Below are 20544 nucleotides of genomic sequence, written 5' to 3'. Positions count from 1 at the left end.
GGAGCTGCCCTGCTGAAAATACCCAGATGCAGATCCTTTATAGCACCCCTGAGAGCTGCACGTACCCAGCGCAGCCCAGCCACTCCTTCCCTCGTGTGGGATATTCCTCGGGCTCCCAGAAACGCTGCACCTGCCTGGGAGGGATCAAGTGCTCATTCACAGAACCCAGAGCCCAGCGTGGCTGGGGCTGGATGGGGCTTGGAGCAGCCCGGGGCAGTGGGGGGTGTGGGGTGAGATGGGCTTTAGGTTTCCTCCCAGCCCAAACCATTCCATGTCTCTCTGAGATGGTTTTCACCTCTAACACGAGGCTCTCAGAGAGAAAGCGCTAAAGAGAACAAAACTAAACCAAAGGTAGACTGGCAGCTGAATCATTCAGTCTAACCAGAGCAGCATTTGACTGAGCTTTCCAAACAATAAATGTGGCATGAATAAATCATCACAAATCCCTCCCCGTGCTCTCGTGATGAGTCACAACCACCAAACCACAGATGCTCAGGGCAGGCTCTGCTCATCCCCAAGGTTAAGCCTGGGATCACTCCTGTAATTACAGCAGTGGTGGCCTCAGAAAATGTCATCATTTACTGGTGACGCTCTCAGCAGTGCCCAGGAAGAACTGAAATCAAAAACTGAGTTCAGGGAGAGCCTCCCTGCAGCCTCTTCAGTCGCTCTGGGCTGGGGGAGCTCTGCCCTGGGGGCACTGCAAAGTCCAGGGCAATGGGGACGGAGTGCCCTGAGCTCCTCTCACCCCTCAGAAGCCCCAGCTGCTCAGTGCAGCAGGGGTGGGGCAGGAGGAGAGCCCTGAGCCACACAAGGTGCAGGCATTGGCCTGAGAGGGGGAAGAGCCCTGAGCAGGGGATGCAGGGCACCCAGAACAGCTCTGCCCAGCTCTGCCCCAGCTCTGCCCAGCTCTGTCCCAGCTCTGCCCCAGCTCTGTCCAGCTCTGCCCCAGCTCTGCCCAGCTCTGCCCCAGCTCTGTCCAGCTCTGCCCAGCTCTGTCCCAGCTCTGCCCCAGCTCTGCCCCAGCTCTGCCCAGCTCTGCCCCAGCTCTGCCCCAGCTCTGTCCCAGCTCTGTCCCAGCTCTGTCCCAGCTCTGCCCCAGCTCTGTCCCAGCTCTGTCCAGCTCTGCCCCAGCTCTGCCCAGCTCTGCCCCAGCTCTGTCCAGCTCTGCCCAGCTCTGTCCCAGCTCTGCCCCAGCTCTGCCCCAGCTCTGCCCAGCTCTGCCCCAGCTCTGTCCCAGCTCTGTCCCAGCTCTGTCCCAGCTCTGCCCCAGCTCTGTCCCAGCTCTGTCCCCGTTCTGCCCCAGTTCTGCCCCAGCTCTGTCCAGCTCTGCCCAGCTCTGTCCCAGCTCTGCCCAGCTCTGTCCCAGCTCTGCCCCAGCTCTGTCCCCAGTGTCCCACAGGAGCTCTCATGAGGTCACAGCCCGGGCTCACCTCCTTGGCACACAGAAAACCACCATGAAACCATCCCCAGCTCTCTCCTTGGTGTGCCCCACTGGATTATCACACCTTGCACCCACCCTGGGGCTGACTGCTTCCAAGGAAGGGCTGGAAAACTGCTCCAGAAACTGATGGAGGGACAGAAAGGGAAATGAACCCAGTCTCTCCACATACACCTTGAAATATCCCACCTGTGCAAGTGCTTAACCACACGCTGTTTATTTACATCAGCCCCATTATTTCAGGGCAGTTTAAACACAAATTTTAGAAGTGAGCCCCAGCATCTGAGGTCTCTGAGCAGAAGTGGATGGCTCTGGTGATGGATGCTCCACACATGCTTTAGTGCTCAGCTGCAGTGAGTTATTGGTGGCCTCTCCTTGCCTTACACACTTCTCAATTCAGAGCCAGATGTGAAAGCAATTAACACACTGAGAGGACTCTCTCTAAGTCTGTGGGGCTTTTTATAGGTTACTGTTTATTTCTGGACCTCTTTTCTTGAGGTGAGTTTTGGCAGACAGCTCCAGGGCTGGTTTATGTCATGACTGGCCATTGTTTAAAGATTTTTATTGCTTTGGCAAAGGCCTTGCATTGGAAAAGGGAGGCAGAGTTTCTGTATTTTTTTCCCCCTGTCATCGTACTCAGGCTGTGACTCCACAGACAGCAAAAGGATCAAAACGTCTGCAGAGCTGATAGGAACAACCTCAGCTCCTGCCCCTCAGGAAACAGTGAGGGCTGAACACAGCCCTGGTGTGGAAGGGCCCAGAAAGCTCCTCTGGGAAAAAACCAAACCAGTGTGAATGGAAATTGCTTTAAAAATAAATAAATAAAAGTCACAGAATGGTTTGAGAACCTCTTCTCTCAAGCCAAGATTCCTTGCTGCAGCTCCCACTGCACAGGAAAGGTGACCCCAGAAGGGTCAAAGGGTCCAAATGGTGCAAATCTGCACTTTGTAGGGAAGAGGGGTGCCAATGCAGACTCCATCCCTCTGGCCTCCTGTTGAGCTCATGGAGCCTGGGCCGCTCCAGCTCTGGGCTTTTCAGGCTGGAAGAGATGGGACAGGAGTCTTCCGTGGCCAGAGCAATCCCTCTGGCAGCTCCTGACCCAGGGAGCTCCCCCTGGAATTGAGGCCAGGCTGCCCAGCCCCAGACTCCCGGGGATCCCTCTGTGAAATGAATAGGCCAGGAGATCTTTCTCCTTTTTTAATGCCTTTATTAAAAATCAGCTTGGGTGGGGAGAACTGACAGGGGTTGCACACACACCACCACTGCTCCCAGGAGTGGCACGGAGCAGGAGGAGGAGGATGATGCAGCTGTGTCCACTGGTGTGCAGGCAGGGCTGGGGCTTCCATCCTCAGGAGAGCACCAGGAGATTCCCATTTTTTAGTTTGACATTCGAGGTCCTCTTTCTAGCCAACATCCTTTGGTTAGGGTGAAAGGTAAAAAGGATCTTAGCAGACACTGGATTCAGTTCCTCACCTTCAGATATCACTTAGATCTCTTCATTCCATGGTGGCTCATTGTTTTAGGTGTTTCTCTTGCTACATTTGGTGAGGTGCTTCCTCATCTGCACGCCAGCTTCAATGTCACCTCCCCTTCACAGTCCCAGGTGTCATTTTCCAGGAAGCAGCAGAGGGATTTCTAACCACCAACAACAGGTAATTAAAGAAAAACTATTAACAACAGGTGATTACAACATGAAGTTATTAACAACGAATAGTTAAAACTCCAACTTAGCAGCAATTGGTTTAACTTGTTAACTCTGCAACTTTAAAAAATGGACAACGTTTCTGCTCATAACACCTGCTCCTGTCAGGGGGACACGGAGCCTGCCTGGGGCACGCTCTCCCTGCCTGGAGCACAGCCCCACGCCCCCTGCCCGGGAGCCCCTGGCCCAGGGAACAGCTCCGAGCTGGGGCTGGGTGCTCCAGGCCCCCAGTCCAAGCCAAACCCCATCCCCTCCCAGTGCCAGCCTGGCAGGGACAGCACTGCTGCCTTTCCCCAGCCCCTTTTCCTGCGGGCAGCATCCTGCCCTGCCACGGGGAAGGGCTATTCTTAGGGACGTCTATTTTGGGTTGGAATGCTGGAATTCAGATGCTTCCTTCCTTTAGAGAAAATACTCCTGGTGATATTTAAAAGCTTCGCCCCAGCTCGAAGGCCCAGCCCCGGCTGCTGAGCGAAGCAGATTTATTTGTTAGTTTAACATTTTCTGGGATGAGCCCAGCTCCACCAGGACCACCCAAACACCCTCCAGAGGCCCTGGAAGTCTGGGATATTCCCTTTCATGTGCCGAGGAGCAGCCTCAGGGCCTTCACTCGCTCCCTCTTTCTTGGCACAGCTCTGCATCAGTTACAAACAGATTTAGTAAAATATTTTCCATCAAAACCTTTTCTGACAGAAAATGGCTTTTGGACACAATGGAAACCTTTGTGGAGAAGAAAAATGAAAATAAAGCCTGCTCGGCTGATGCTGGAGGCCCTGATTAGAAACAGAAAGTTGTTTTCCTCCTTGAAAGCTTTTTGGGAAGGTGCTGCTGCTGTTTTTTCAAGGTGAACACGAGTTTGTTGTGGAATAATCAAAGTTCTCTTGGCGTCGTCGCTCCCGGAGCAGGGATCACAGCACCCCAGTCCTGGGAGGAGCCCAGGGTGTGAGTGGCTCAAAGCAGGGGCGTTATCCTCCTTCCCTGGAGTTATCTCCTGCTCCGTCTGACTCCGGGGAATGATTAACGCAGACAGCAACATCCCGGCTGGGAGCAAAGCTTCCATTGCCTGGGAAATCCGGCCCCGAGGGGAGAGACTGACTCTGACCCTGCGCCGAGAGCTGGAATCTCGTGTTTGCCAAGGAGGAACATTTCCTCCCGGGCAGCACTTCAGGGTATTACAGGTTTCACTTCAGCGCCTCTTTCCATGATCGTGTCCCTGCTGAGCCTTTCCTGAATCACACTGCATGTGTGAGGAGTGACCCGATCTACAAGACAATAACACGAAAATTCCCACTCTACATGACATGAAATTAACTTAATGACAGAACAGAAACATTATTCTGCTTCTGCTGGAGCTTCTATACTGTCCAAACAAAATATTTCCACTTTTTTCTTCTTTTTTTTTTTTTTCCTTCTGTAAAATGTTGTTGGAATCAGCACATTTCTACTGCATGGCTCAGGTTCAATTAACCTGCTGGTTCATATGGAAAGTTATCCTGAGAATAATTTTTAGTGGCTCTAATATCTGAGATACTCCCATCTACTCATCCCCACAACACTCCCACCCATCTTTATCTGCTGCAGTTAAAATGCTGTGCCACAGGTAAGCAGCAAAGACAGAAATGGAGACTGTGTTTTTCCAACTTAATAACTAACGTTATTCTGAATGCTGGATCAAACTGTGGCAGTCTCACCCTCCCAGCACACACACCCATGGGATCCGTGCCCCAGAGCCAAGAGAATTCCCCCAGACAGAATGGGGAGCAGCAATTGCAGCCTTATCTGTTGTTATCAGCCTTGCACAAGTGACTGAGGGATAATTACAGTCAGAGTCTGGGCACGAGTCCAGCCCCGCCTGTGTCACCAGGACAGTGCTGCCAGGCTGGTGACACTCCCTGCGTGGTGACACCCCTGGTGCAGTGACACCCCTGATTCAGTGACACTCCTGGTGCAGTGACACCCCTGATTCAGTGACACTCCTGGTGCAGTGACACCCCTGGTTCAGTGACACCCCTGGTGCAGTGACACTCCTGGTGCAGTGACACCCCTGGTGCAGTGACACCCCTGATTCAGTGACACCCCTGGTGCAGTGACACCCCTGATTCAGTGACACCCCTGGTGCAGTGACACCCCTGATTCAGTGACACTCCTGGTGCAGTGACACCCCTGGTGCAGTGACACCCCTGGTGCAGTGACACCCCTGATTCAGTGACACCCCTGGTGCAGTGACACTCCTGGTGCAGTGACACCCCTGGTTCAGTGACACTCCTGGTGCAGTGACACCCCTGGTGCAGTGACACCCCTGGTTCAGTGACACCCCTGGTGCAGTGACACCCCTGGTGCAGTGACACCCCTGATTCAGTGACACCCCTGGTGCAGTGACACCCCTGGTGCAGTGACACCCCTGGTGCAGTGACACTCCTGGTGCAGTGACACCCCTGGTGCAGTGACACCCCTGGTTCAGTGACACCCCTGGTGCAGTGACACCCCTGGTGCAGTGACACCCCTGATTCAGTGACACCCCTGGTGCAGTGACACCCCTGGTTCAGTGACACCCCTGGTGCAGTGACACTCCTCCAAAAAGGACTGCAGGGACATTGTGGATGGGAGCTCTTACTCAAGGTGAGGTGTCTCATTTCTGCAGGGCAGGCGGAGCTGGGACAGGTGGGATTCCTGTGGACAGATGGGATTCCTCGGGAATGCTGCTCTGGCAGGCCTGGGTGCATGGAGCCCTTTCCACCTGCAGCAGGAGATCCCAAAGTGCCTGGGCAGCCTGGCACGGGATGGGAGCAGGGAAGGGACCTCTGGTGCTGTGCCCGTTGTTGTTTGACAGTGAAGGTCACAGGCCCTGTGGCCGCTGGGGCCCAGCAGCTCCCATGAGCTCATCCAGGAGAGCAGAGCTGGCACCCGCAGGGCTGGCAGCAAACACTGCCCACAGCTTCCTCCTGCAGAGCCGCCGGGAACGGCAGCAGCCGAGCTGAGGGGCCAGGTGTGCAGCATCAGCCCTGCACAGACACAGGCCGGCATCTGGAAACCCAGCTCATGTCTGCAGTGCCACACACAGAGGCGGGGGCACACAGAGCCGGGGGCACACAGAACCAGGGGCACACACAGCCAGGGGCACACAGAACCAGTGGCACACAGAGCCAGGGGCACACACAGCCAGTGGCACACAGAGCCAGGGGCACACACAGAACCAGGGGCACACACATCCCGCTGCCCACGCTCCCCTCCCGTCCCGGACCGTCCCGCAGCCCGAGCCGCGCTGCGCTGCAGTTTCACCGCGGCTGTTTATAGCTGCAGGCACACGGAGCTCTGAAACGCGAGAAGGTCGCGCTGGGGCCGCCAGGGCCACAGCAAACGCTGCCTCTGAGAGCAGCCGAGCACGGAAACACAGCCCTGCCACCACCAGGCACGGTGACACCGGGGACACGGTCCCCACAGAGCCATCGCCCCAGGGCAGGACGCTTGCTCCCACTGAGGCCTCATCCCTGCCCCAGTGAGGGGTCAGCCTCGCTCATGTGCCCGGTCACCAGGAGCCCCGTGGGCAGTTCGGGTGTCCAGCAGTGGCACAGCAGGCACTGGAGTGGCTGCTCCCAAGTGCCAGCAGGACTCGGGGGCTGCTCCTCCATTTTCACACCACAAAGCTCTTGGAAGGAGCTGTTGGCTCTGTGGCTCTTTACCTTGGATTGCAGAGAGCATATTTGTGCTTGAGTCAATATCAAACTGATTGTTTGGGCAAGGAAAGAATTCAGACCCCAGATTCTGTTCCCCTCAATGCGAGGAAACTTTGAGGGGGGAAAACGCTTGGAAAAAAAATTTTATCCAAGTTGGTTGGAATCTGCAAGAAAACTGTGGAGGCACAAGAGCAAAACCCACAGTGAGAAACGAACTGGATGGATTCTCTGAGCTGTCTGGGAGCAGCTGGGAATGGCACTGGTGAGGGGCTGCAGGGATGTGTGTGCAGCCCACCCCGGCCCTCCCTCCCTTTCCAAAGTGCTCATTCCCAAACCCTGCCCAAACTGCACCAAGAACTCCTGGAAGCCCCAAAGGGAAACAGGAAAAGCAGGGAGGGCTGAGTGGAGCCTGAGTCCAGCAGCACCTCCCGCCACCCCCTGGCCCTCCGGGATGTGACAGGAGCCCCAGGGAATCCTGAGCCACGCAGGGGGCTCTGAGAGGCTGGGCCACAGCAGAGCCTCGCTCATCACACGCTGCTGACGAGCTCTCCACAGAGCAAACCCAGGGATGCTCTCAGGGACAGCTCCTGAGACACAGCCTGGGTGTGGATCCATGGCCAAAACGGAGTCCTGGGGATGCACCCCCAGCCCGTGTCCCATGGACAGGGATGCATGCACACCCAGAGTTGTTTGTCCTGCTGCTGTGGGGGCACCCTCAGCCTCAGTGACCATCAGGACACCCCTGGTTTGCCCCAAAGGAAAGGAGCAGGTGACAGCACCCCATGTAGGGTGACCTCGGCCAGATGATGAGAGAAGCTGCACTCGGTGACCCCAGCTTGTCACCAGCCACAGGACCAGAGGGACAGCCCCACTGAGAATGGTGTGGAGCTGGCAGAGCATCCACAGCCCCCAGGAGACCTATCCCCATGAGCTGTGCCAGGCAGGGAGGGCTGGGGAGGGCACGGGAGGGAAGGTGGCTCGCCTGGAATTCAGGCAATGTGGCCCTTGGAACTGGGGAGCTGTGCTGCTCCGGGGAGCGGGGAGGAAGAGTTTTCCAGGGCAAAAGTGCTTATTCATCACCTGAACTCTTCTGGAAATTGTCCAAAATGTGGCTGTTTGAAGAAGTGAAACCTCTCCTCAGGACGTCCCTCCTGGGACTCTGGGAAAGGCTTCTCCTCCCTGCAGGAGGTGGGAGCAGGGCAGAGGTTCCCCTGGGAATGTCCCTCCCAGGCTGGGCTCACTCTTGGCTCTGCTTCTTCATCAGAAAACCTGTCCCAGTCCCAGCCTGTCCAGCTGCAGGAAGAGAAGCTGAGTTAGGAAAAATCTCTTCCTACAGTCCCTGTCCTGGGGTGCAGAGCCCAGGGAGCACAGCACAGCACGTGGGACAGCTCAGAACTGTCACCAGGCTGCTCCCAGGGTGTCCCCAGCACCTGCAGCACTCCAGGAACACGAGCACAAACGTGGGCAAGGCTGGGCGTGGGCTGGAGGGATCTGCATGAAAACAAGCCGTGGGATGCCTTTTATCCCCGAGGGAATCTGTGCGTGGAGCACAGCAGCTGGAATGTTTTCCAGCAAACTGAGAGGCTGGAACAAAGCCAGGGCAGCCAGGAAAGTAATTTCCACTTTCTGTTTCACAATAATTGATCTGCCTCATTTGCAGTGCTGGAAGCAAAGGGCCTGGCCAGAATTTGCAGGGAAGTTCACTTCTGGGTGAAGTCTCACTGTGCCTCCCTGGAAATCTCACCTCTCTGTCCTGGTCTGGAGGAACAGCACGAACCTCTGGGGCAGAGCAGGAGCTGGATCTGACTGTGGGGGTCCTCAAAGCTTGGGACAAGGAGCAGTTTAAGGTTAAAGTCAGCACAAAGCCAAGGGAGACTGGAGCTGCTCTGCAGGGCCAAGCTGAGAGAGACCAGGAATGTCACCAGAGCAGTCCTGGCTGTGTGGGGAAGAGTGCCCCACTGAACTTGGGCTTTAATTCAGCTGATTTATTTATATCTTCCCCATGAACCAGATATTTAAGTAAAAAGCAGTGCCTTGCTGGGTGTTCTGCCCTGGTTCCACTGCCCATCCCTGGGAAATGAGGAGGAATGGGAAAGCACAGCCGGGCTGGGACTGGGCCTGGGGTGCCCCAGGCTGAGCAGTTCTGGGGGAGCAGCCCCGTGTGTGTCTGCCCACAGCCTGGCACAGCCTGGCACAGCCTGGCACAGCCTGGCACAGCCTGGCACGGGTCAGCCCAGTGCCACCGACCCTGGAGCCAGGGCTGTGCCAGCCTGGCTGTGCCCACACTGCCCAGGGCACTGACAGGAACAGCCAGGCTCCTAACCCACTGCTTTTACCCCAAAACATCCTTCTCAGGTGGGCAGCACTTCAGAGAGTCAGAAAGGGCCTCAGCTGCCCTCCTGCACAGCTGCAGGGACAGCTGGCAGCACCAAACTCTGAAATCCCCCCATCCCAGTGACCAGAAGCTCTCAGGGATCCCCTCAGACCAGCTTGTCCAAGCAGGATGTGCTTTTCCAAGCCAAAGCCTACCCAAAGCCATCCCAGAGTGGATTCTCCAAGCCTTTTCCAGCAGGAACCTTCCTCTGCCTTCCCCATCCCTGTGCAGAGGGCAGAGCACCACCACAGCTCTCGCCTGGCGCCACGGTCACAAGCAGGTCACAAGCAGGTGACAAGAAGGTCACAAGCAGGTCACAAGCAGGTCACCTGCAGGTGGCTCCTGCAGCTCCTGCCCCACCTGGCTTTACAGCCCAGCCCGTCCTTTCCCCACCCTCGGGCTCTGGGATGCGGCAGGGAGGAGAGCTCCCGGTGGAAGTGCTGACCCTGTCTGGGAGCCCCACTCCCGGGGGCAGAGCGGGGGCAGAGCATCCCCGCTCCTCCTGCGCGGTGAATCAGCAGCTCTGGAGCCGGCTGGCTGCGGTCAGCCCCAGGACTGTGCTCTGCCGCTGGACTTTGCCATCAGTGCAGCCCAAGGAGCCTGGCCAGCTGCCAGAGCTGCCCCGGCAGCACCGAGAGCTCCTGCTCCCTGCTCCCTGCTCTCTCCCAGGTTTTCACCTCACCGAGAGCTCCTGCTCCCTGCTCCCTGCTCTCTCCCAGGTTTTCACCTCACCGAGAGCTCCTGCTCCCTGCTCCCCTGTGCTCTCCCAGGTTTTCACCTCACCGAGAGCTCCTGCTCCCTGCTCCCCTGTGCTCTCCCAGGTTTTCACCTCACCGAGAGCTCCTGCTCCCTGCTCCCTGCTCTCTCCCAGGTTTTCACCTCACCGAGAGCTCCTGCTCCCTGCTCCCTGCTCCCTGCTCCCTGCTCCCTCACAGGTTTTCACCTCACCGAGAGCTCCTGCTCCCTGCTCCCCTGTGCTCTCACAGGTTTTCACCTCACCGAGAGCTCCTGCTCCCTGCTCCCTGCTCTCTCCCAGGTTTTCACCTCACCGAGAGCTCCTGCTCCCTGCTCCCTGTGCTCTCCCAGGTTTTCACTTCACCGAGAGCTCCTGCTCCCTGCTCCCCTGTGCTCTCCCAGGTTTTCACCTCACCGAGAGCTCCTGCTCCCTGCTCCCTGCTCTCTCCCAGGTTTTCACCTCACCGAGAGCTCCTGCTCCCTGCTCCCCTGTGCTCTCCCAGGTTTTCACCTCACCGAGAGCTCCTGCTCCCTGCTCCCTGCTCCCTCACAGGTTTTCACCTCACCGAGAGCTCCTGCTCCCTGCTCCCTGTGCTCTCCCAGGTTTTCACTTCACCGAGAGCTCGCAGAGCCCCGGCTCTCAGCTCAGCCACTCCCAGCTCCCGGGATCGATGCTGATTTCATTGCAGGAGCATCTTCCAGGAAATGTGCTGCTGCATCCCCGTGTGGGCAGAGAGGAAGCACCCGAGGGACTGCGAGCATCAGAGCGGGGCTGGCCCTGGCTGCCCTCCGGCTGTGGAGCCCCCAAGGCCAGGCACAAACTCCTGGAGCAGAAAGCAGAGGAGGGGCAGGCTGAGGAGGGGCTGTGCCCCTGTGCTCAGGTGAGACCCCACCTGCAGGGCTGCCCAGCCCAGGAGGAGCTGGAGCTGCTGCAGAGCCCAGAGGAGGCTCCAGGGTGATGCCAGGGATGGAGCAGCTCTGCTGGCAGGAAAGGCTGGCACAGCTGGCACTGCTCACCTGGGCAGGAGAAGCTTTGGGTGAGCTCAGGGTGATCTTTCAGGACCTGAAAGGATCTACAGGAAATGTGGAGAGAGAGAATTGGCAAGGGCTGGGGACAGCACCCAGGGAATGGCTTCAGTGACACAGGGCAGGGCTGGATGGGATGTTGGGAATGAGGAATTGTTCCCTGGCAGGGTGGGCAGGCCCTGGCACAGCTGGGGCTGCCCCTGGATCCCTGGCAGTGCCCAAGGCCAGGCTGGACACTGGGGCTGGAAGCTCCCTGCCCTGGCAGGAGCTGGAATTGATGTTCCCAAAGGTCCCTTCCAACCCAACCCATTCTGTGGTTCTCTGGCTCTTTGATCTGCGTTTTCCAGAGGAACAGTTACTGATTTTCAGTGCTATTGTTCCTAAACTCGACCTTTGTGGCTGTTGCCAGTGCAGGGGAGGATGCAAATGCCAGTGCTGAGGCAGCAGAGGCTGCGGGAGGGGCAGGGATGGGGAGCAGGGGGGGCTCGGAGCTGCAGCCAGCGTGGGGAGCCCGAGGAGCTGGCACAAAGCTGGGCTCTGTGGGACAAGCCGGCGCAGTGGGGGCATTGTCCCGCTCCAGTAGCCTGAGAACAGGCCAGAGGTCAGCCCAGGGCTTGAGGAAAAGCACTTGGAGGCGAGGTGGAGATTTTTGGGCACGTGTTGGAGGCTCCCCCTCGGAGGAGAAGTGTGTGGTGAAGCCCTTTATCCAATTCCACAGCTGGGGAGACAGAGGTGAAGTGTAAAGGAGTGATTTGGGGCTTCCACACCCAGCAAGGCGTGACCTCCCTCACCACCACCCTCATCATGCCCCAGAGTGACAGAAACGCAGGCTCAGACCCCAGTGGGCAGCACCCTGCCCTGGTTTGGGGGGTCTGGGGCCAGGGCAGGCTGCAGCCAGGGAGGCAGAGCCCTGTGGGATCCCCTGTGGGATCCTCTGCAGCAGGCCCAGGGACACAGGCTCCCCCTCTGAGCAGGGCTCCGAGCTGCCTGCACACATCCTGAGGGTCCAGGGGGATGTGCTGTGCTGCAATTGGGAGCAGATTCACAAAGAGAGCCTGTGTTCAGGCACCGAGCTATAAATATTCATTTTTGAAAAGGCATAACTGGAAAAATGTCTAAATGTCTATTTTTGCCTCCTCTGCTTCACCCACTCAAAACATTGACATCATACCAAGCTCCTACTGGGGCCGAGTCTCTGCGAGAGCTGGAGCAGCACCTCTGCTGCTGGGACAGGGAAAAAGCACCTTTGTGTCCCGGGGAGGGCAGGGGAATGGCAGCTTTGCCCTGCTCTGTGCTGCCACACAAGTGACTCAGCACAGCCCAGCTCAGGCTGCCCCAGCCCTGCCCTGGCTCAGCCGAGGGCCAGGGCTCCTCCAGGAGCTCCCCGCGCCCAGGCTCAGCCCCTGAAGGGTTTTCTGCAGCAGAATCGTGGCAATGGTTGGGCTGGAGGGACCCTTAAAGCTGCAGCCCCCTGTGATGAGCAGGGACAATCCCCCCCGTTCCACCCACCCCAAAGCCCACCCGAGCTGCCTCTAAGGACAGGACCCCTGTCTGTGGGAGCAGGCACTTGGAGCAGCTGGGACCCCCAGCACTGGCACAGCTTTGGGAGGGCTGGGAGGGGTGGCAGACCAGCAGCAGCTCCATCACAGCCTCTCCCTGCTGCCAGGGCTGGGGCCTGGCACAGCCACTCCTGCAGCAGTGCTGGCACCTGCCCTGGCAGTGCTGGAGCTGTCCTGGCAGTGCTGGAGCTGCCCTGGCAGAGCTGGAGCTGTCCTGGCAGTGCTGGCACCTGTCCTGGCAGTGCTGGAGCTGTCCTGGCAGTGCTGGCACTTGTCCTGGCAGTGTGGGCACCTGTCCTGGCAGTGCTGGCACCTGCCCTGGCAGTGCTGGCACCTGTCCTGGCAGTGCTGGAGCTGTCCTGGCAGAGCTGGAGCTGTCCTGGCAGTGCTGGAGCTGTCCTGGCAGTGCTGGAGCTGTCCTGGCAGTGCTGGCACCTGTCCTGGCAGCGCTGGCAGCAGGGCAGGGATGCTCCAGCCTGGAGATGCTGGTGCCAGAGCTGGGGGCAATTCCAGCCCAGCCCCAGGAGGTGCCCCCAGCCCCTCCTGCCCCCAGGACGTGCCGGGGCAGGGATCCCTGCCCCTCCTTGCCAAGCTGGGCTGCCCAGCTGTGCCCCAAGGACACCTCTGGGGGTTATTTTAGGGGCTCAGCTTTGCCTGGAGCACAGAGCTCAGCCAGTGGTACCCCAGTGCCCCACAGCCCCACCCTGGCAGCCCTGGCACCTCAGGGCTCCGAAATAGCATCAAACGTTCCAGCTGGGGCTGAGCAGAGCCCCAGAGTTCTGCACTGGTGTGCAAAGGGCACGAGTGAAACACAATCACCACGCTGCCTCTGCGCCTCTGGGGAGGCCCCTTTTATCCTCAGCAACAACAGAGAAGTCAACATTTCCCATAAAGTGGAGTTACTGAAAAACTCATTTTAGGAGTTGCCAAAGCCAGCAAGGCTGGGGTTTGTTGGGGGTTTGGGTTTTGGGTTTTTCTCCCTTTTGCTTTCATTGTGGGTTTCCCCCCTTTGTTCCCACAAGAGCTTTTCAGAACACTTGGTTTCGCCTGTTTCCATTTTACTCTCATTTGTCCTGGAGAAGCAAAGCTTCAGCCTGCACTAAGGACATAATGCATTTCCAACTACTTTTTAATGATAAAATCGTTCCCTGCCTCGGATCCTTCAGAGCCCTGGCCTGCTGCTGCAGGAGCTGCGCTGCCAGAACATTTCCAAGGCGGCTTCAAGGCTCCAGAGCTCCAGGCATGATCCAGCTGCACAGAACTGCCCCTGCTGCAGGGAAAACGAGCCCAAAACCAGCCCGTGGGAGGGAGAGGAGAGCAAGGAGCAGCCCGTGCCACCCCATCAGCCCCGGAGCTGCAGGGACACTGTCACAGGTGTCCTGGGACACCTTCCACAGAGTGCCAGCCCACGTGCAAACCCTTCCACACGCCAAAGGAAAACGGGAATGTTCTCTCAGCCACCTCAGCTACCGTTCCTGGCTCTCCAGGGATGGTTCCAACCTTTTCCTACACCGTTTCCTGCCACAGAAGTGCCTGTAAATAGCTCTGCCATGCACCTGGGGGCTGAGGAGGAGGAGGAGCAGCGAGAAGATGGTTTCACACAGAGGGACACCCTGGGAAAGTCTCTGTGCAGCCAGGACAGGAGAGGGGCTCTTTGCCTTCTGCCATCCCTCAGCAAGCACAAACAACTCCCAGCTGCTCCAGCAGCCTCTGCACGGGCAGGGCAGGCTGGCAGCAGCCCTGGGGGGAAATGGGGAAATGGGGAAATGGGGAAACTGGGGAAATGGGGAAATGGGGAAATCAGGGCTCCCCACTCCCCTGGGAACGTGGGATGGAGCACCAAACCCCAGAGCCTCGGCCAGGGGCTCCAGCCCATCAGCCCTGAGGTTCAGGGGTGCCTCAGCCCCAGCCCAGAGCTCTGTCCCCAGGGGTGAGGGGACAGTGACTCTGTCACAGCCAGGAGAACACAGCCCCGGGCCCCAGCTGGCTCTGCCCCCCCCCTCAGCAGGGAGGCAGCACTTGGCTGTGCTCCTTTCCAGGATCCCCCAAACAAAGCCCCAGGGAAGAGCTGGAAAGGGAGCTCTATGTGTTTATTTACTTATTTATTTACTTTTTATGTGTTCCCAGTTGTGTGGCTCGTGACCAGCCCTGAGGGTTGGCAGGGCCTCTCCTGAGCATGGGGCTCGTGACGTGCTGCAGGCAGGGTGAGAGGAACCAGGCTCAAAATAGGGCCGGGAACAAATTTATTTATCCAGCCCAGAAAGTGGTAGTTTCTCTCTCTCTTTTTTTTTTTTTTTTTGCCACATTTTCTCATTCTTCACATTCTTTCCCTGCAGAAGCCAAACACCCTTTCCCAAAGCACTCAGCAGCCAAGTGGCACCAGTCCCACAGCAGCCAAAATCCCCAGAGCTGCACAGCAGGAACACACTGGATGCAGCAGAAAACACTCAGGATTATCAGAGGAGTTGTTTATAACTCCAGCAGAGTTTTCCAGGACAAACAGCTTCCTCAAGCAAATTTAATTTTGACAGCAACAAAAGGGTCAATTTTCTTTCCACCATCACAAGTTAAATATTTTATTTCAAACGCAGAGTTGTGGCTTGTCCCAGACCTGCGAGCAGAGGCCAGGATGCATTTCCACCCCCTCTGCTTCCATCCCAACCAACCTTTTAGGAAAAGACTCAGAGTTAAATGCTGCTTGCAGGCGAAGTTTAATGGAGCCTGGAGAGCACTCAGGAGCATCTTCCTCTGTACGGACCTGTCATTTAGTGCCATAAAACATTCTTCTCCTCCTTCAGCGGCGCTGGCTCATTCCCGGTGGCTGGAGCAGGGGCTGCTCGGGGGCAGCGTGCTGCAGGGGGGTTTCCTCGCGAAGATCACCGTGTGGCAAACGCCGGGCAGCGCCGAGGCGTGCGCGTCCTGGGCAGCTCGCGGGGGCTGCTCCGGCGTGGGAGAGGCGCTGGGCTCCGAGCGGGGCTCGGGCTCGCTGTGGGGCCGGCCCGGGGCCGCTGCTGGTGCGGGTGCCGGGCCGGGGGCGGCCGTGCCCAGCCCGTCCTGCAGCCGCAGCCGCCGCACCAGCGGGCCCGTGTGGGTCACGTAGGCCGGCCCGGGCGGCTGCCGGGGGATCAGCGCGCTGGGCAGCCCCACGTTGGGCGAGGTCAGCTCGTCCTCTGCAAGCAAAAACACGGTGTGAGAGCTCAAACTCTGCAACCCAAAACACGGTGTGAGAGCTCAAACTCTGCAACCCAAAACACGGTGTGAGAGCACATCCCCTGCAACCCAAAAACATGGTGTGAGAGCTCAAACTCTGCAACCCAAAAACACGGTGTGAGAGCTCATCCTCTGCAAGCAAAAACACGGTGTGAGAGCACATCCCCTGCAACCCAAAAACACGGTGTGAGAGCACATCCCCTGCAACCCAAAAACATGGCGTGACAGCACAGCTGGTTGCTGCCCCCCAGCAGGGTCACAAAGGAGGCCTTTGGTGGCACCAGGGACCCCACGGGAACCAGCCTGTGCCTACCCTGCATCGAGGCCCCAGTGGTCCATGGAAGTCACGGCTGCCAGCCATCAGTGCCAGCCCCTGAGCCTTTATTTCTGTGGCTGAGCGCTGCCCAAGGGACTCGGCTCACCTCAGAGGACAGAGCCCAGGGTGGGCAGGACACGCTGAGAGGAGCTGGGAGCGGCTGCTGCCATCCCCACCAGGCAAAGCCACCCCACGTTCTGCAGAGCACAGACCCAGCTCAGCCCCCCACCCAGCCCCCAAGGGAGAGGCAAGGAGCAGGCACAGTGAGGGGTGGGCAGGGAGGGACAGGGGGCACGGCTCAGGGCCAGCCCACACCTCCCACCCCGGTGCTCCCTGGAACTGTCACCTTCCCTGCAGCACAGCAATGTCCCCAGCTCCAGGGGAGAGGAGGCTGGCTGGGCTCACACGCCCAGGACAGCAGGACACGTGCGTGCAGCAGGAACGGCTGCTGTGCTGTTTAGTCCTGGATAAATACTGCCACTCCCGGGATATTCCCGGCGTTTCTAGAGGCCGGGGGCTCAGCTGCAGTGCCCAACTGCCACAGCATCATCTCACAGGGCAGTAAGGGGGCTGTACACCTTCCTAAATGGTAAAAAAGCAATGTGATGGAGAACATCCCCAGGCTGGATTTTTGATTGGTGTGGGAATTTTGGTGTCAGGAGAAAGGTGGGATACCACCAGCTGAATTTTCCTGCGTGGTTATGGGCGCTTGGGTGCAAAGAACCCCAGACAAGGCCATGAGATCTCCCAAATCTCCCAGCTGGAGAGCTGAGACAGAGGCTGATGCGAATCCCAGATATTTCTCCTCTGACCTTCTCTCTAACCCTTCCCAAAGCAGAAATGCTAAAGAAGCCACAGGGAGAGGACACACAAACACTCCCTCTCTGCAGAGCCTGCTCCAGCAGCTTTCCCTGCATCACATCCTGGGGAGCCCCCCAGAAGTGATTCCTTCACACCACGAGCGTGACAGGAGTGCCCTGGGAGCCGAGGATGGGAATGCAGAGCACTGGAGAGAGATGCCAAGGGAAAGCCCAGAGCTGACAACATCCCCCAGCAGGATGAGCTGGGCTCATCAGCCACACTTTGTTATTTACAGCCTGCGCCTGGCTACTGGCCTGGGAGTGATTCCAGAGGCCAGGGAGAAAGGGCTCCAGGACACCCCTGGGAACGCTCTGAGCACGAGCTGCTCTCCCACAGCACCTGCCAGCGAGAGCTGCCCCAGCCCTGCCCCGGCACCTGGGACGGGCTGGCCAGGCAGAGCTGGCTCCCCTCCTGCTGCAGGCACAGGATGGCTGCTGCCCTGCCCTGCCCTGCCCTGCCCTGCCCTGCCCTGCCCTGCCCTGCCCTGCCCTGCCCTGCCCAGGCTCTCCTGGAGCTGCCCACGCCAGCGACCAGGACCTGCTCCACTGGGAAACGCTCCCACACACTCCTGGGCTCTGGCTGAGGCACGGGGGGCTCTGGTGGGACTGACACCTGAGCTGAGCCAGGCCCCCGCAGCTCAGACATTCCAGAAACGCCGTTTGCTGCCTCTCATCCTCGGTCAGGAGCTGCCCCAGAGGCTCCGCAGGACGCCGTGCAGCACATTCCCTCTGCAGGACTCGGAGGGTATAAAAAGGAGCTGCAGCCAGGGTCCTACAGGGCTGTGGGAGCTCCCACCCTGGGCTGGCAGCAGAACACAGGGAGGGGATGTGCCTCAGAGCTTGCCCCAGAGCACAGAGCAGCTCTGGAGCCACCCCAGCCCCTGCAAGCACGTTTGGTCACCATGGTGCCCCTTTCTCCAGGCCAGGCTGGACACTGGGGCTTGGGGCCATGGAGGGTGTCCCTGCCATGGCAGGGGTGGACAAGGTGGTCCCTTCCAACCCAAACCAGTCTGAGATTCTCTGCTCCAGCCCAAAAACCGGAGCAAAAAGCCTCCTTTGTGCAGGACAAGCTGCCCCCTGCATCCAGCTGTGCTCAGAGCAGAGCCAGGACTCCGGGGCTGCTCCCCTGCTCTGGCAGCAGCAGCCAGGCTCAGCCCAGCCAGGCTGTAAATCAGGCCCAGGGCCTTGGGATCCACAGCAGCCCCCTTTGCAGAGCAGGGTGCAAAGACCCCTCGCTCAAACAAGGAGCCTTTTGTGATGCTGAAAATGGGCAAACCCAGAATTTTATAGTCATGATGGAATTATGGTTTCTGGGAGAGTGGGGACACACGTGGCCACTTTAAATCCAAATTAATGCTGCTGAGCTCCAGGACATTGACAGGCAGAGGTCCACAGTTTCTTAACACCATCCAAAAAGGCACCACCAAAGACAGGGACAGACAGACACACAGCAGTATCATCACACTGGGAACGGAACTTCTCCTTATCAGCCAGAGCTTAAAGCACATGCTGAGATCTGCTCAGGCTTCCCCCAGTTTCCAGACACAATTATCAATTCACTTCATCAGCAGGCTGTGCTGCATCACTGCCATTGTGTGAGGCTTCATTTGGCTCATTTGCTTTGCCTTTTCATGATGGGAATGAAACAAAGCCTGAGACCAAGCCCTGGGCTAAACCCCGGCTCAGTAAAGCTGTGCCTCGTGGTGCTGAGCCCAGCACAGAGCTGCAGAGAGCAGAGAGCCCTGCCTGCCTGCTCCCACCACCCAGCTGCAGCCCCAGGGCTCTGGGCACTGCAAGGGAAATTGTCCCCAGAGGAAGGAGGGAGGGTGGCTTTTCTGGGAGCCTCTGGAGCCACCCAGCCCTCTGCCTCACGCTGCAGCTCATGAGTTCAGTTCTCAGAGCTGCTGGCAGCAGGACAGGTTTCACACTCTTATATTTAGAGAGCCTCCCCTGACAAACAGCCAAAGATGTCGCCTGTAAATCAGGGGGCTCTGACAGGGCCCAGAGCAAGCAGTAAAAGCAAACGGGGGAAATGAAATTACAGGCTGCAGAGGGACCTCTGCGAAAGAATACGCTTTTATTTTCTGCTCCTAAACTTCGCAATCATTAGAAATATTTCTCCCTCTGTTCTTTCATTTGTTTTTAAGGCAGCCCCTGCTGTCAGGCCCTGGGCCCCCTCAGCTTCCCACATTCCTGGCTGGGGTGGCCTGGCCTGCAGGAGCTGACAGACCCGGGGCTGGGCCAGGAGATTCCACTCATGGCTCCGTGGCCAGGGCAGGCAGGAGCAGCCTGGGCACTCAGGGGTCCCTGCAGCCCCTCCAGGGACAGGACAGGGTCCCTGCAGCCCCTCCAGGGACAGGACAGGGTCCCTGCAGCCCCTCCAGGCCCAGGACAGGGTCCCTGCAGCCCCTCCAGGCCCAGGACAGGGTCCCTGCAGCCCCTCCAGGCCCAGGACAGGGTCCCTGCAGCCCCTCCAGACCACAGCACTCAGAGCGGGGCCCTGGGGCGAAGGTGGCACTGTGAGATCCATGGCTGGAGTCACCTTAAGTCCTTTTCCAGCATTAATGACCCTGCAATCCCCCCCTGACACGGGGTTTTCATTGACACAAACATCTCCTCCTCCAAGCAAGCAGAAGCACAGGAAACCCCTGGAGCAGCTATGTCCCTGCTGCCCCACAGCCTGGGGGCCAAGAAGGCTCACAGGCACTTCTGGGAACATCCTCATGCTGCATTTTACCTGCTTGGCCTGCCTGCCTGGGGGAGCCTCAGGACAGAGACTTCCTGCCCCCAGGGCTCCCATCCAAGGGTTCTCCAACCTCAGCACAATGAGCAGCACCAAGTGCTCCTCTGCCAGAAGCAGAATTCAGCCCTTCCTTGTCCCGTACAACTCCACAGCACTTTGCTCCCATCTCCAGCAGGATCTTAATTTGACCCTAAGCACAAAGATGGAACAGCAATTGCAAAATCAACTGCTGGGAACCAAATCAAGCTGATGAAAGGATAAGAGCAACAAAAATGCCCTTTATTCATTCATCTGGTTCTACTGTTTGAAGCTGTCCACGAGCAGCTCCAAGCCAAGCTCCTCCCTGTGTGTGTGGACTGGGTGATGAAGATGGAAAGAGAGGAGCACAGCCTCTGAAAGGGGAGGAGCAGGAACAGAGCAACAGAAGAGGCAGCACGGCAGATTTGGGAAGTCAGGATCCCGTGACAGATTCCAGGGAAGGTGAAAAACCTTGTCTAGGTGCTAGGGCTGCAGTGAAAAGCCACCAGAAGGAACAAATAGCTCAACAAGGATTTTATTCCTGTTTATTCCAGGACAGGCTGGATCCATCGTCAGGTGGAGTGGACAAGTGCCCATCCAGTGCCTCCAGGGCCTTTGGATCCACTGGGCACTGAGCCAGGGGCAAACTGGGGTGGCTGATTAGCCACAGTCCCACCCCAGGCCAGGGGGCACACACTCCAAAACACTTCCCAGCAGGTGCTGAGGTGGGAATGCATCCCTGTGGATCACATCCCCCTCACCCTTCTCCAGAGCAAGCGCTGCCCCCACCAAGCCCAGGAGCCACGCTCGGATTCTGGGACCACCCCCAAAACCAGCCCAGGCTGGACAGCGCCGGGGGAAGAGGAGTGAGTGTGAGGGATCCCCCAGCAGC

General features: G+C 58.2%; 1 long non-coding RNA gene across 1 annotated transcript; it reads right to left on the bottom strand.

Annotated features, from left to right (window-relative positions):
- Nucleotides 1-8085: 8085 nt before the first annotated feature.
- Nucleotides 8086-9410, bottom strand: LOC135284460 (uncharacterized). Its single transcript, XR_010349852.1, has 3 exons — nt 9341-9410; nt 8556-8710; nt 8086-8104 (listed from the first exon to the last, which is right to left on the bottom strand). It is a non-coding gene; the product is annotated as an uncharacterized LOC135284460 (long non-coding RNA).
- Nucleotides 9411-20544: the final 11134 nt, after the last annotated feature.

The sequence above is a fragment of the Passer domesticus genome, chromosome 20, assembly GCF_036417665.1.
Source record: "Passer domesticus isolate bPasDom1 chromosome 20, bPasDom1.hap1, whole genome shotgun sequence".
NCBI lineage: Eukaryota > Metazoa > Chordata > Aves > Passeriformes > Passeridae > Passer > Passer domesticus.
Note: the sequence above shows the minus strand (reverse complement) of the source record. Positions and strands in the feature narration are given on the sequence as shown.